Source organism: Piliocolobus tephrosceles, chromosome 5 (assembly GCF_002776525.5).
Source record: "Piliocolobus tephrosceles isolate RC106 chromosome 5, ASM277652v3, whole genome shotgun sequence".
Taxonomy (NCBI): domain Eukaryota; kingdom Metazoa; phylum Chordata; class Mammalia; order Primates; family Cercopithecidae; genus Piliocolobus; species Piliocolobus tephrosceles.
Genome location: NC_045438.1, coordinates 141,520,897 through 141,537,037, shown reverse-complemented (window position 1 = coordinate 141,537,037; position 16,141 = coordinate 141,520,897). Strand labels below are relative to the sequence as shown.

Sequence of the window (16,141 nt, the reverse complement as noted above, 5' to 3'; positions counted from 1 at the left end):
AGGAAGGAAGGAAGGAAGGAAGGAAGGAAGGAAGGAAGGAAGGAAGGAAGGAAAAAAAAATCAAGGAACCATATGTTGCGTGGAGACGGGAGGTCAAGAAAAGCTTCCTTGATTTGAAAAGATTCCTTGAGTTGAAGCTGAAGCATTAAACAAATTTAACCAGATAAAGAGAAGAGGCCGGGCGCGGTGGCTCACTCCTGTAATCCCAGCACTTTGGGAGGCCGAGGGGAACGGATCAGTTGAGTTCAGGACTTTAAGACCAGAATGATTTTACAGAAAAAACATCATTTAGTATCAAGGGGAAAACACGACCAGGACCTTGACTCTAGAGGCTGCGTTCCTAAAACAGCAAGCGGGGCAGGAGGGAAGTCCCATAGAGCTTTGGAGCCACAGGAGAGGCACTCTCTTATCTCCCCCTTCTGGCAAACTAGGTAAGAGAGGGAGAAAAGTTTCACTCTGAGGTGCGAGCGCCGCCGGACATTTCCTGACTGCTCAGGTGGGCAGGCTGAGTGCGGGAGCGCCTCAGGGGCTTCTCATAGGTGCCTGGGTCAGGACGAAGCTACATAGTTCTTCGTGACGAGAAACTCACTTCTGGCACCTGTCGGGATGCCAGATTCCATGCCAAGCCCCCAAAGATTCTTACTAGTTTGGCAAAAAATGGGATCCGCCAGGTCCACTGCAAAGCAGCGCCCTGTTCCTTTTGTTGCCAAAGATCTGAGGACCACACTGCTAAACTAAGCAAGAGACATGCTTGGGTTGGAGATAGAAGTGAGAGTAATAAGTTTACAAGCACAGTATTACCAATCCCAAAAAAGAACCACCACGCTGGGAAAAATCTGTATAATGAAACAATTTGTGTTACCTTTGGCTTGTTTGCCATAAGCAAAATACTGGGGACAGAGAGTGGATAAGGAAGTAAACTGGGTAGGTGTGTAAATAAGGACGGAAGACAGTGCACCATTCTTTAGATGACAAAAATAGACCGTTCCTGAGAAATGAGCAAAGGAAGAACCCTCTAAGCAGCGGCCTCTGGTGGCGTGCCGTGATCGTATAGTGGTTAGTACTCTGCGTTGTGGCCGCAGCAACCTCGGTTCGAATCCGAGTCACGGCAGTATCTTGACGTCGTGTGTGTTCACTTTTGCAACTTGCTGGAGTAGAGACAGTCTCAGAAAAACGCATGCAAAATTGAATTGACTCATGATCTAATCTGTACACAAAAAACGCTAATTTTCATCATGGTACCCCAACCAGTCAGCCAAGCAGAGACTGTCTGTGGTTGTTGCCTTGTCTTTCTTTTTTTCCCTCTCCAAAGTTTCTCTTCCCAACCCTACCCAAGCCCTACAGTTTTGTTGGCATTGGCTGTATGTAAAGAAACTGAGGTAATTTTTTTTTTTTTTTTAATAGAAAACTTTTACTTTCAAACACTGGTAGGCATGAGGAAAGGACTGTTCAAAAGGGGATCCAGGTTTGTTGTGGAGATCTTTCTTAAAACACAAAAGACAAATTATTAATCACGCGTTTCTAAGTATCCTAGCTGGGTCAATGCTGAGAAACTGTAACCTTTGATCGTCTGGAGAAAATTAAAGAAATTTGAGTAATTGAAGGAATTTGAGGAGGGGAAATAATGGCCCAGAAGAATAGCCCCCATTTCTAGCCCGTTCAGTTTCTAGAATGAGTTCTAAAGGGCAAGTACACTGTCGGGTGGGAATGGAGGAGAGTTGATCTGAGATAGGGAGGTGGCTGGAAAGAAGTATTTGGTGCTACCTGGGACCAATAGGAGATGGCTAGAGGCAGGCAGATCCTCAGAGGCGCTTCCATGAGCCCAGTTCTAGTTAGTAGCACAGCACTCTGAGAACACATTAATGGCACTTTGTCCTTCCTGGCCCTGGTGGATGGCTAGTATTCAAACAGGTGTGGTGACTCATGCCTATAATCCCAGCACTGTGGGAGGCTGAGGCGGGCAGATCACCTGAGGTCAGGAGTTCAAGACCAGCCTGGCCAACATGGTGAAACCCCGTCTCTACTAAAAACACAAAAATTAGCTGGGCCTAGTGGCATAGGCCTGTAGTCCCAGCTACTCGGAAGGCTGAGGCATGAGAATTGCCTGAACCCAGGCGATAGAGGTTGCAGTAAGCCAAGATCATACCACTGCACTCCAGCCTGAGTAACAGGGTGAGACTGTGTCAAAAAGAAAGAAAGAAAGAGAGAGAGAGAGAGAGAGAGAGAGGGAGGGAGGGAGGGAGGGAGGAAGGAAGGAAGGGAGGAAGGGAGAGAAAGAACAAAAAAAGTTTTAGCAACTTATCAAAAATTTCAGCAAAAGAGATTTGTTCTTTCCTTCTTGGGGCTAAAATAGCCCCCGTTTATTCTCCAACTGTCCACTGACATGGATTCTGAAACTCAGAGATATTGTAATTAACCTGAGCTGCCTTATAATGTCAGATATCATCTCTCCAACAGGTCAGGTTCTAGGCCTCTTCTCAGTAATTTAATAGCATTTACAGTGGTTATTCATGTTCACTTGTATCACACTCTACTTCAATTTTCTTTTTAGTCTATTTTATCTTGACTCAGTCTTATAAGAGTGAAGACAGGGACCAAGCATGTATTGACCCCAAAGGATCAGTTCTTGTCAATTACTTGCCACAAGTGAATGATAAAACTGCTAAAGCAATAAACATCTTGATCTTGCAATTCTCCAGAACACATTTCCTCAGATCTTACTGGCCTGAGTAGCAGAAATCTATGGACTCTGACTCAGAGTCTGACTCAGCTACCTCTTAGTGAGAGAGCTAGGGTCCTAGATCTATCACAGAATAAAATTGTAGTGACAGGTGAGTAATAGGGATCAATAAAACCCATGCTGTATGATTTGCTCGAAAAGTAGGGAGCTTGCTTGGCGTGTACCATATGATACTCAGTGCAAAGCACATGTTTATCTTAGAGGTGTAAAGTTCTCTGGTTCACAATATTGTTTTCCAGCTTTGAGTGAGCGTTACTAGAAATCTGGTATTAAGTAAACAGGGGAATTGTGAGATTAAAAGCTTGCATTTTATGAATGCACTAATATTGGTATGGAAGTATCTTACACAATCTGCCAACCACATTTTCAGAAAGAAAATTGTCTTACTCTACCTATGGCATCCATGGTCTTGAAATTACTTTTTAACATTTCTATGTCTTATCATTCTCATCTCTCAATGGAAGTTAATGAAAGTTACCACCTTCTAAAATTGTTCTAAAGATTTAAGGGTGTTAAATGCATGATAGCACTATCTCAGTAAGGTACAAACAAACAAACAAAAAAAAATGATAAAATAAACCATTTTTGGAGTTAAATAAATAAATATCATTGCTACTTAAGTGGTGGAAGGCCTTCATACAGTAGTAATATTGCAAAGACTTTTACCAGACTCAGCATCTATTTAACTTGACCACAATCCTCTGCTTCTTTGATGCCGATAAGGTAGTTCTAACAATAACAAGAAGGGTTTTGTCTGTCCTCAGGATTGAGGCTTATTTGAAGATGTGAGCAAGGCTTTTTATAAGGCAGATGTTGGCCAAAATGTTTGCTATGATAGGCCATAAGTTTAGGGAAGACACAGATGTTGTGGGAAAAGGTAGGTTCTAGAAAGGATAGCCCCAAAAGTCAGGGAATCAGGAAAAGAACTTTCCATCTAATGTCAGCAGAAATCCAGATGAAACACTTTAAACAGCGCTTTGGTAGTGCTAATTTCTCTCAAGGGTGCAGCAATCTATCTGTAGCCACACCACTCCAGCACCTACTTTATGTTGAAATGTCTGCTCATATCTTGGAAAGATTTCCAAAAGGAGAAACAAAGCGTTTTTCTTCCAGGGCTTTACACCATAGCAAGATTTATGAAACACGTGTCAGTGAGAAACAGAAGTCAGGGAATAAATAACTAAACTTAACAAAAAACCTCAGCCACGAAAGCCAAAAATTTGTATATGCTGGCCTTGTGATTAGCTAGGTAGTGAGTAGAAGCTCATGACCCACAGGAAATAAATCAGAAGCAACACCAGGCTTGGTTAAAAAATAAAAACTCAACCTCAACCTAAGTAATTTCTCATCTTTTCAGGGTCTTGCATTTTGTGGATGCTTAATGAATGCATATGCAAAGCACCAGGCAGTTATTTAAATATTTCAGGATATTGGTTTCATCTGCTTTTCCCCATGCTAAGCTGCATTCAACTAAACATTCCATGACTCCTTCTACATTCATCAAACCGACATAGAACCTGAGATAAAAGATCACGCAACTCTGTGAGGCCCAAGTTAGAGGTTCCCACAGCATCCTGTGAGGGCTATCACATCGTACTCTACTTTGTTCTCTAATTCTCTGTATCATCCACGCAGTTTTACAATCTATGTGGGTCTAGAAATTGAGTCTGTTTTAACCCAGCAGGCAAATGAGCAGAACAAGACTATGACAGAAGCAAAGATATCCAACCAGCAGAACTCCCTGTTTACATCTAACTTATTGTTTCTAACAGCAGATCTCCTGTTGAGACCAAAGCTCTCTTTGAAACAGAGGGTCTCAAAGTGCCTAGTTTGGATGAGTGGGAATCAGCGTGACCACAGATCTCCACTGCATCACTGTGTCCTCGTCTAGGCTCACTTTCTTGTGCCAGATTAGATAAAATAGAAGGAAGCATAATGGTTTTTCTCAATTGCAGTGAATTAGCTCAGAAGGTAGTGTGGTGGGTGCTATAACCCAGCAATAAAGAGATTGGTTTTCATATCCCTTGTATTTTTGTTTGTTGTTGGATTTTTTTAGTTGGTTTGTTTGTTTTGGGGTGTTTTTTGTTGTTGCTTTCGGCCAATTTTTAAAATTTTGCTTTTTTATCTCCCTGTAGAACATAAATTCAATAATGGAAGAAAATTTTGCTGTTTCATTCGCTGTTTCCAGTGAATAAAATCTCCAATACCTGCAAAACTACCTGAAATGCAATACTCAACATTTGTGGACAAAATGAATGCACGAACAGAGAAATAAATTTAAAATATGTTGTGATATCCAATATTTCCTGTAGGGGGAGATAGTCACCACGAAATAGAAATTTCACTCATTTCAATTTGAAATAAATTCTAAAACCCTGCATTGAAGAAAAGTGTTTAAGTGTTGGAATTTCTGCTTTGTTGCTGGTTCAGAAACACAGATGTGCTTTCTTTGTCACAAAATTAAGTACACTTTTGGCAAACTGATAATTTGACAAAAATGTTATAAATATGATATATCTGAACATATGCCCAAGAGGGGCCCTGTGGCTTAGCTGGTCAAAGCGCCTGTCTAGTAAACAGGAGATCCTGGGTTCGAATCCCAGCGGGGCCTTAGTTGTTCAATTTTATATTTTCAATAGTATGTTGCAAATACATAAGTCGAAAATGCATTAAGGAATTTATAGGTTGTGAAATCTGTATTGAGCGATTAGCACAATTATGAAGAGTCCTTTGCCAGGTAACTGCATCACAATAGGAAAGGGTTGCGATGAAGGAAAAAATGAATAAAGTTTCTGTTGGTAAAAAGCAATGGGTTTGCTGATGACAGGTAAGACTGGGGATGTATAAGTTGTACAAAAAAAAGTCTTGTAATACATAGTAGAGAGCAGTATTTCAAATTCTGTCATAGACATTCAGTCTCCAGCCTCTTAACCTTGATAGCCATCATTTTCAGCACATGATAGATTTTGATTATCAGTGTCAGGCAAATAATTAATAAGCCATGGCATTTTGCTTGGAGTCTGATTTTTGAAAATAAGAGAGTAATGGTGATTTTGATTTTTGAAAATAAGAGAGTAATGGTGAAATTTATTTTCTCACCATTTCGGTTTTGTATGACTCTAAGAATTGTCTTATTTGTACATCTAGGATCTAGGGACTCAATTATATATTGAGGAAATAAATCACAAATGAATGACTTTCCTGAATCTTAAGTGGCATTGCAGTTCATAAACTAAAGTGTACCCTCTGTAGCACTGGCTGACTCATTTGGTTTCTCAGTTTTATCTAAAGAGATTTCAAAGGTTATTATCAGAGTTCCACCAGTGTCATTGTCTTTTCACTGCTGTAAAAGTAGTCCTGCACTGTGCCTGAAATCGTTTATACTTCAGAGTAAATCTGATTCTGCTTTCTCATTTTATTCATAGCAGTTCTCTCCCACCTACTTTCAAAGGAATGTGAGCAAAAAAGATTGTCACAAGCCTCTGCTTCACTTCTCAGAAGACTGATATTTAAAGGATCCTGCAAATTGGATTGCTGCTATTGAAAAATTTGTAAACAATTGATTAAGCTATGTCTTCAAAGTTTAAGTATCTAAAAATACAAACTTGAATACTACAGTATTCTCTCCTTCTTGCAAACTAAAGTCAATGAAGGCTGAAAATATCTGAAGATTTATATATTACATGTTATAGTGTTATTCTTGCTCTATGCTTACTAAAAGTGCAGAGAGGAACAAATATGTTCTCAGGTACATTTCAGTTAAGTGGCCCTAAACAACCTCTGTCTGAAATATTAAGTGGAACACACAAATCAGCTATCAAACTCTCACTACCTTACACCTGTCAGTTACTCCAGATTCAACCTACACATTAAAAAGAAGCCTCAGGTCAGGTGCAGTGGCTCACACCTGTAATCTCAGCACTTTGGGAGGCCGAGGCAGGTGGATCACGAGGTCAGGAGTTCAAGACCAGCCTGACCAACATGGTGAAATCCCGTCTCTACTAAAAATACAAAAATTAGCCAGGCATGGTGGCATGCGCCTGTAATCCCAGCTCCTCAGCAGGCTGAGACAGGAGAATCGCTTGAACCCAGGGGGCAGAGGTTGCAGTGAGCCGAGATCACGCCACTGCACACCAGTCTGGGCAACAGAGCCAGACTCCATCTCAAAAAAAAAAAAGAGAGAGAGAGAGAAGAAAAGAAAAAGAAAAAGAAAAAAGAAAGGAAGCTTCCTCCATTATTAACATATTTGCAGACTGTCTCACAGCCTGGTTTTGAAAGATGAGGAAGTAGAATTCTCCGTTCCCCCGTTATATTTAGGAAAGAAGGGAGAAGTAAATTAAGAGGAATGACAGAAGATGACACAGAATATATGGTGTCAATCTTATTTAAAGCCTTGCAAAATAACAGAGATTCAGTGAAGAATTTTTAGAGAGGAGTGACATGAAATATTCTTAGAAAGACAATGATTAAAACGAATTCAAGGAAGCAAGATAGACAAACCAAAATAAATAAACAAAAGACTTGCCGGGCATGGTGGCTTACCATATTGAATCATGAGGGCAAATCCTTCATAAATGACTTGGTGCACTCTCCACAGTAATGAGTTCGTGTGAGAGATCTGGTTGTTAAACCTGAGCGTTCTCACAAAGAATCTCAGATTGGACTTTAAAAAGAGACTAGGACTTTTCTTCTCTCTCTCTTGTTCCCTCTCTCACCATGAGGCGCCTGCTCCTGCTTCACCTTCCCCAAGAGTTAAAGCTCTTTTCGGCCTCACCAGAAACCGAGCAGATGCTAGTGCCATGCTTATACAGCCTGCAGAACCATGAGCCAAATAAACTTCTCTTCTTTATAAATTATCCAGCCTCAGATATTCATTGATAGCAACGCAAAATGGAATAACAACTTTCCTCCTGCAGTGGAAAAACTAGTTTTCTCTCCATTACCAATCTAATTCTTCTATTCCATATAAATTTGTGTTTTTTGACTTTCCCTTTAAACTGGTGCAACATCTGTCTGATTCCATCACTGAATCAGCAAAATAAGATATTTAATCTGTATTCATTAATTTTATTGAGAAAAAATTTACATAATATAAAATTAATCACTGTAAATTATACAATTCAGTGGCATTTAGTATGGTTACAATGATGTGCAATCATCATGTCTATCCACTTCCAAACATTTTAATCACCTCAAAAACAAACTGTGTACTCATTAAGCAGTCACTCCCCATTGTTCTTTTCCCCAGATCCTGGCAATCATTAATGTAAGTTCTGTGTGTATGAATTTACCTATTCTGGATATTTCATTAAATGCAATCATGCACTGTCAGCCTTCTATTGCTTAGTATAATGTTTGAGGTTCATCCGTGTTGTGTATATATGAGTACTTCATTCCTTTTTATGCTGAACAATATTCCACTGTATAGATGTACCATATTTTCCTTGTGCCTTTGTCAGTTGATGGATATTTGTGTTGCTTCTACCTTTTGGCTATTGTGACAGCAATACTATAAATATTCATGTACAAGTATTTGTTTGAAAACCTACTTTTAAATCTATTGATTATATGCATAAGGGTGGAATTGTGAGTTCATATGGTAATTCTATGTTTAACTTTTTAAGGAAATACTAAACTTTTCCACAATGGCTGCACCATTTTACATTCCCATTAGCAACGTATGAGGATTCCAGTTGCTCCATATCCTCACCACCACTTTGCTATTACCTGATTTTTTAATTCTAGTCATCCAAGTAGGTAAGGAGTGGTATCTCACTAATTTGCATTTCCCTAATAATTAATAATGTTGATCATCTTTTCATGTGCTTGTTGGTCATTTGTATATCTTCTTTGAAGGAATTCCTAGTCAAGTCTTTTGCCCAATTTTTAATTAGTTTGTTTTCTTTTTGTTGTTGAGTTGTAAGAGTTTTTAAAAATATACTCTGGACACTAGACTCTTACCAAATGTATGATTTATAAATATTTTCTGTCATTCTTTTTTTTTTTTTTTTTTTTTGAGACAGAGTCCCACACTGTCACCCAGGCTGGAGTACAGTGGCATGATCTCCTCTAACTGCAACCTCCACCTCCCAGGTTCAAGCAATTCTCCTGCCTCCCAGCTAATTTTTTGTATTTTTACTAGTGATGGGGTTTCACTACGTTGGCCAGGCTGGTCTTGAACTCATGACCTTGTGATCTGCCCACCTCATCCTCCCAAAGTGCTGGGATTATAGGTGTGAGCCACCACACCTGGCCTTTCTATTATTCTTCAGGTTGCCTTTTCACTCTTCTGATATGTCCTCTGATCCACAAAAGTTTCTAATTTCAAGAAGTCCAATGTGTCCATTTTTCTTTTTGTTGCAGGCACTTTTAGTGTCATATCTATGAAGCCATTGTCACATTGAAGGTCATGAAGATTTATTCCTATTTTTTCTTCTAGGAATTTTGTAGTTCTAGCTCTTCCATTTAAGTCTTTGATCCATTTTGATTTAGATTTTCTATATGGTATAAGGTAGGGATCCATTTTCAAAGTTTTTCATGTGAATTTTCAGTTATCCCAACCCCATTTGTTGAAGAGATTATTCTTTCTCTCATTGAACTGTCTTGCTGGCCCTTGTCAAAAATTAATTGGTCATAGGTATATGGCTTTATTACTGAACTCTCATTGATCTATATATCTATCTTTATGCTAGCACTGCACCATTTTTATTATTGTAGTTTTGTGGTATCTTTAGAAATCAGAAAGTACAAGTTCTCCAACTTTGTTTTTCTTTTCTTTTCTTTTCTTTTTTTTTTTTTTTTGAGATGGAGTCTCGCTTGGTCGCCCAGGCTGGAGTACAGTGGCATGGTCTTGGCTCACTACAACTTCCACCTCCCGGGTTCAAGTGATTCTCCTGCCTCAACCTCCCAAGTAGCTGGGACTACAGGTACACACCACCATGCCTGGCTAGTTTTTGTTTTTTTAGTAAAGACAGGGTTTCACCACGTTGGCCAGGTTGATCTTGAACTCCTGACCTCAAGTGATCTGCCCACCTCAGCCTCCCAAAATGCTAGGATTAAAGACGTGAGCCACCACGCCCAGCCTGTTTTTCTTTTGACTGCAAAAACATATGAATTTTAGAATCAGCCTTTCCATTTCTGCAAAAAAAAAGAAAGAAAAAGTTATTAGGATATTAATAGGGATTGCATTAAATCTTCAGATAGCTTTGGGGCAGAATTGCCATTTTAATAATACTAAGTCTTCCAATCTTTGAACATGGGATATTGTGATGGTTAATTTTATGTGTTAACTTGGCTAGACTACAGTACCCAAATATTTAGTTAAATACTATTCTAGATATTCCTGTAGCGGTATTTTTTGGGTGGGATAAGCATTTATATCTGTAGACTTTGAGTCAAACAGATTGCTCTCCATAATGTGAATGGGCCTTATTCAATCAGCTGAAGAGAAAAAAAAACTGATGTTTCCTAAGGAAAAAAGAATTCTGTCAGCAGAATGCCTTCAGACTCCAGCTGTATCATCAATCCTTCCCTGGGTCCCCAGCCTGCTGCCCTACCAAGAAGATTTTAAACTTGTTTCCACAGTTGCAGAAATCAATTTCTGAAAATAAATCCCCCCTCCTATATGCATACATACATACACACACACTCACACACACATCCTATTGGCTCTGTTCCTGGGGAGAGCCTTCACTAATACACATGCCTTTTCTTTTATTTACATCTTCTTTAATTTCATATTTTAAAAAAGTAAAAGTTTCTTCCTAATTCTAATTAGGAATGTTCTTACCTTGGAAAAGTGAAAGAACTCTAGTTAGGTCTTACAGAGGTACTAAACCAACACACCTTTTAACCCAACCATGACCCTGGAAAGATAAAGCAAAGTGAAACAAAATGCACAGCAAAATAGACATAATCCTGAAGATTTTTAAAGAATATTTTTAAAAAATTAAACATTATGCAAATACATGCCACACTTGCTTTGTCCATGCATAGTCGCTACACACAATTTTGAAAAATACTGTGTTGTCCTCTTGTTTTAAAAGTCATATACAGGCCGGGCATGATGGCTCACGCCTGTAAATCCCAGCACTTTGGGAGGCCGAGGCGGCGGATCATCTGAGGTCAAGAGATTGAGACCAGCCTGACCAACATGGTGAAACCTTGTCTCTACTAAAAATACAAAAATTAGCAGGGTGTGGTGGCACGTGCCTGTAATTCCAGCTACTCAGGAGGCTGAGGCAGGAGAATCGCTTGAACGTGGGAGGCAGAGGTTGCAGTGAGTTGAGATCACACCACTGCACTCCATCCTGGGCAACAGAGTGAGACACAATAAAAAAAAAAAAAAAAAAAAAAAAAAAAGTCATATACAAAATTTTGTTTTGTTTTGTTTTTGTTTCTTGCTGCCTAGCCCCTTTGCCATCCCAAGATTTTCTTTACGAGGACCTAAGCATAATTCACTCATTACCTTGGGGTATCAGGGCAAGATTCAGTCTGTGTGGTGGGGGTATGTTTGTTTGTGTAGGGGAGGAGGGGAAGAGGCCTTTTATCAAATTACAACAAAATGTCTGGTTTGGACATGAAAAGCAGTGTCAAGGAGCTGTTTGAAATTTAAACTGTTCTACACTCAGGAAAAAGAAAAAAGGAGTCAGCTTTGAGAATGAAGCTATGTTACAAGTTAAAGTTGGAGGGCTTTTAGTGTGTCTGTTACAGCTTCCTTTTCTTTTTCTTTTTCTTTCTTTTTTTTTCTTTTTTTTCTTTTCTTTTTTTAAGGCAGGGTCTCATATCTGTCACCCAGGCTGGAGTGTAGTGGCTCAATCTCGGCTCACTGCAGCTTCTGCTTCCTGGCTTCAAGAGATTCTCATGCCTCAGCCTCCTGAGTAGCTGTACGGGAACACACCAGTATGCTTGGCTTTTTGTTTGTTTGTTTGTATTTTTAGTAGAGATGGGTTTTGGCCATGCTGTCCATGGCTGGTCTCAAACTCCTGACCTCAAGTGATCCACCCACCTCAGCCTCCCAAAGTGTTGAGAATACAGACCTGAGCCACCGTGCCCAGATTTCTGTCATAGTTTTGTCAGTGGCCTAGAATACTGTTGTACAATGTTTTATCTACCTTTTCATTAAAATATAATTAACTTACACTTTGCATCAATAAGACTTCTGGCACTACAGACCAGCAGTGTCAAAGTAGGCTTAGTGCCTCCTTGTTGGTGTTTGTTTTAATTGCACGAGCACTCTAACATCTTCTTTAATTTCTTTCAGCAATGTTTTGTATTTTCCAGAGTACAATTCTTGCATCTCCTTGGTTAAATTTATTCTGAAGCATTTTATTCTTTTTGATCATATGCTTATTTTTATATCTGTATGAGAGCCACAGATTTAGCTTTTTCTGAAAGCCATCTTTTAACAAATTAATATGTAATTTCCTTTGATCAACAGAGTGTTATGGATCCCCTACTTGAAGACTCTTTGGAATATCACATGACTTCATACAGAGTTTTATTTGTATTATTAAAGTATAGGTGTAATCTTCTCTCTCTCTCCAATCCTGCTTGTATACTTCCTATCCTCAGTGGTGGAATGCACTTAAAGAGTCTAGATTCAGCCAGGCTCAGTGGCTCACACCTGTAATTCCAGCACTTTGAGAGGCTGAGGTTGGGGGGTATCTATCGGGGGAACCCACCCCCAATAATTCTAGGTGAGTCATTTTCTATTTTCCCTAAGTGTCGGCTGATCTGAGAAATAAAGGGAAAAAGTACAAAAGAGAGAATTTTTAAAGCTGGGTGTCCGGGGAAGACATCACATGTCAGCAGGTTTCATGATGCCCCGCAAGCCGCAAAACCAGCAAGTTTTTATTAGCAATTTTCAAAAGGGGTGGAGTGTACAAATAGGGTATGGGTCACAGAGATCACATGCTTCAAGGGCAACAAAAGATCACAAGGCAGGAAGTCAGGGTGAGATCATAAGGACAGGATGAAACTAGAATCACTAATGAACTTCCATTTCCTGCTGTGTACACATTGTCATTAACAAACATTTTAGCAGGGTTCAAGAGCAGAGAACCGGTCTGACTAGAATTTGCCTGGCTGGAATTTCCTAATGCTAGCAAGCCTGGGGGCACTGCAGGAGACTAGGTGTGTTTCATCCCTATCTACATCTGCATAAAGGCAGACACTCCTAGGGTGGCAGTTTCAGAGGCCTCCCCTGGGAATGCATTCTTTTCCCAGGGCTGTTAATTGTTAATATTCCTTACTGGGGAAGGAATTCAGCGATATTTCTCTTACCCATTTTTGGTAATAAGAGAAATATGGCTCTGTCCTGCCCGGCCCACAGGCAGCCAGACTTTAAGGTTATCTCCCTTGTTCCCTGCAAATCACTGTTATCCTGCTCTTAAGGTGCCCGGATTTCATATTGTTCAAACACACATGCTCTACAAACAATTTGTGCAGTTAACACAATCATCACAGGGTCCTGAGGTGACATTCATCCTCAGCTTACAAAGATGACAGGATTAAGAAATTAAAGTAAAGACAGGCATAGGAAATCACAAAAGTATTGATTGGGGAAGTGATAAATGTCCATGAAATCTTCACAATTTATGTTCAGGGATTGCAGTAAAGACAGGAGTAAGAAATCATAAAAGTATTAATTTAAGGAACTAGTAAATGTCCATGAAATCTTCACAATTTATGTTCTTCTGCCATGACTTCGGTTGGTCCCTCCGTTTGGGGTTCCTGACTTCCCGCAACTGGTATCACCCGAAGTCAGGAGCTCGAGACCAGCCTGGCCAACATGGCAAAACCCCGTGTCTACTAAAAATACAAAAATTAGTAGGGCATGGTGGCGGACACCTGTAATTCCAGCTATTCGGAAGGCTGAGGCAGGAGAATCACTTGAGCCAGAAGATAGAAGATGCAGTGAGCCGAGATCACACCACTGTACTCCAGACTGGGCGACAAGATGGAAACTCTGTCTCAAAAAAAAAAAAAAAAAAAAAGAAAGAAGTTTTATTTCTGTACAGTATATAATGCTGTTTGAAAGCATTACAAGTGTTGCTAAATTAGACATCTCCAAGGCATATCAAGTGAAAAAAGCACAATGTAAAATAGTATGTATAATGTTACATTTTACATAACTAAAAAGGAAAAGTAAAATGTTTTATGTATATTTGCACCTATTGCATGAAGAACACTGAGGAGAATACATAGGAAACTAAGAAGAATTGTCATCATATATAGGAGGTAGTACTGAGAATGCCAAGAACTGGGCAGATATGGGCTATGAGGAAGAAGAAAATCTTCACTTTTAGTTACTGTTTATGTGAATGTATTAACTTATCATATATATGTATATATATATCCTTAATTTTTAAGATCAAAAGAAGCTTTTTTCCCCTTTTCATTCTTACTGTGTTGATGTTGAAAATTATTGTCCCTCATTTTAAAACCATATTTCATCTTACATTGCACTGAAGAGAGGAAGATAACCCAGGATAGACAGTAGGAAGTGTGGGTGGGTTAACAATTTCTTGTTTTGTTAGTTTTTCTATTACTTCTTTAACAAACTACCACAAATTCAATAGCTTAAAACAACATCCATTCATTATCACACAGTTCTGTGCATTATAAGTCTGGCAGGGTGTCATCAAACTAATACCAAAATGTCAGCAGGCCCCGCCATGTCCCTTATGGAGGCTCTAGGGGAGAATTCATTTTCAAACTCACTCAGGTCGTCAGCAGCATTCAGTTCCCTGCAGCTGTAGGACTGAGATATCGGTTTAAAGGTTGCTCGCAGTTTCTAGCAGATGCCTGAGTTCTCTGGCTGGTGGCTCCCTTCGTTTTCAAAGTCAGCAACTGCCCGTGGAATCCTTCTTATACTTAAATCTGTGTATATCATCTAATATACAATGGACTAAGTAGTAGGTACTCTTTATTAATTCATTCTAAAGAAATCTTTTTCAGTCGCTGACTTTGAGCTACTTACTATTCTTGACGTGAAAAATGCAGCACTGAGCAAAACAGAGGGAGCCCCTTCCCTTTGTGGTTCGCCCACTATGTCCTTGGCGCTCTTTTTGAGCCATTATTTACCTCATTATTTATCAATATTGTTAATGTCATTTTCATAGCAACTCATATTTTAAAATAAGAGAAGGGTGAAGATATGTTGGGAGGATGAGGAGTGAAGGAAGAAATGTAAATGAGACACGTGCCAGGCACATGGGGATCCAGTGACAAGACTCCAAGAAAAGCACAGGACAGGAAGAGCGAGGTGTTAAGCCTTAGAGTGGCCCCAGAGGCTCTGGCCCTCCTATCTCCCATCACGCACTCCATTTTCATCAAATTTCAAGCCTATCGCTTTTATGATATATGTTCAAAAATTGTTTAATGAATTGTAAATGACTTGGTAAGGGCCTCATCATAAATGGTTTGGTATGGGCCACATCAAGAACGGCTGTCAAACATAAGCCAAAGGCTAACCACGGATCCATTTTAACGCTGAGCAGTTGTGGTTGCAAGCCTGGAGCTTGGCAGAAAGCAACGTCACAAGTCTGGCTTTTTCCCACATAGACTGAACCCTTGCCCACAAAGCTACAAACACAACAATTTAACCAACTGAGCGATCAATTGGGGAAAAATCAATATGATCTCTTTCAAAAGCTTAAAATATGTCAAAATAGTATCATCTCAGAAAGTTTTTTTCGCAAAATAATACAAGATATTATCGAATTCTTATTTTTCCCATTCCTAAAATCACCCACGCACCTCACTGAATTTCCTTTAAAAACTCTCCATCCTGGCCTGGCGCTCACGCCAAGGCAGGAGGATCACCTGAGGTCAGGAGTTCAAGACCAGCCTGGTCAACACGACGAAATCCCGTCTCTACTAAAAATACAAAAATTAACCGGGCGTGGTGGCACACTCCTGTAATCCCAGGTACTTGGGAGGCTGAGGCAGGTGAATTGCTTGAACCTGGGAGGTGGAGGTTGCAGTGAGCCAAGATCATGCCACTGCACTCCAGTCTGGGCGTCAGAGCAAGAATCTGTCTCAAAAACAAACAAAACAAACAAAAAAACCTCTTCATCCTAACTGGTATATTATTTCTTCAAAAGAGCAGAAAACGTACAAATCTAATGCTTGTCTAGCTATTGCAACCACATTTACAAATGAATAGGCAGAACTCTGGAGTTGGATGTAAGACCATAGTATACAAGCTAGGTGGGGTCGATTTAAAAAAAAAAAAAAATGGTGAAGTAAAGAAAAAAATTCCTGTCTAGCTAGTGCAACTACATTTATAAACGGAGAGGCGAGGCTCCGAAGTTTGATGTAAAAGCCAACTTTACAAGCGAGGTGTGGTCAGTTTAAAGTAAAAACGAAAAAGAAAGGGAGGGGGAAACAACGAAG

General features: G+C 39.7%; 2 non-coding genes across 2 annotated transcripts; both read left to right on the top strand.

The window, feature by feature from the left end:
- The first annotated feature begins 1,039 nt into the window (after positions 1 to 1,039).
- Positions 1,040 to 1,111, top strand: TRNAH-GUG. The gene has a single exon. It is a non-coding gene; the product is annotated as a tRNA-His (tRNA).
- Positions 1,112 to 5,277: 4,166 nt separating this feature from the next.
- On the top strand, positions 5,278 to 5,351 carry TRNAT-AGU. The gene has a single exon. It is a non-coding gene; the product is annotated as a tRNA-Thr (tRNA).
- Positions 5,352 to 16,141: the final 10,790 nt, after the last annotated feature.